A 744-nucleotide genomic window follows, 5' to 3' on the forward strand; every position below is an offset into this window, starting at 1 on the left:
CAGTGCTCTTAACCGCTGAGCCATCTCTCCAGCCCCAAACAACATGCATTCTTAAGGTGCCATCTTCTTTTTAACTCAATCCTTCTATTCATTGAGAAGTCTGCCAGAAGGGCTGGAGAGATGGCTCAGTGGTTAAGAGCACTGGCTGCTCTTACAGAGGGCTTGGGTTTGGTTCCCAGCACCCACATGGTGGCTAGCAACCATCCATAACTCCAGTTCCAGGGGATCCAACACCTGCTTCTGGGCTCTGCAGGCATTGCACGCACATGGTGCACATACATGCAGCAAACAGACTTTTTTCTAGTCCTGAAGCATCCTCTCACTTCCAAACCTGCTCCTTCTGTTTCCCATCCTCTCTGGCCCTGGCCCCACTCCACTTTCACCTCTTGCTGCTTGCTATGTGTGGGCTTTAAAGAACTTTCTCCACAGCAAATTCTTTCAAAGTCTTACCAACTGGTGTTTTCCTATCTGACTACTGATCAGAGTCAAGGGCTCCAAGGAATTCATAAAATTCCTAAGTAAACTTGATCTGAAACTCAGGTACCTTTATTAGCAGAATCATGTGTCCCTTCAGATCACTGTGGCTAAGGGATAAAGCTGGAGTGTGATGAGCCCCCATGGTGAGGGGTGGACATTAAGCTCTCTTCTGAGTTCCTAACTCCCCACCCCCATGCTTCTGCCCAGCTTGGCTCAAACTTCCCTCTAGGTCTTTCCTATAGGCCAGCTGGGCTCTGCTTCTCTCTT

The sequence above is a fragment of the Nannospalax galili genome, unplaced genomic scaffold, assembly GCF_000622305.1.
Source record: "Nannospalax galili isolate Female #2095 unplaced genomic scaffold, S.galili_v1.0 scaffold39, whole genome shotgun sequence".
NCBI lineage: Eukaryota > Metazoa > Chordata > Mammalia > Rodentia > Spalacidae > Nannospalax > Nannospalax galili.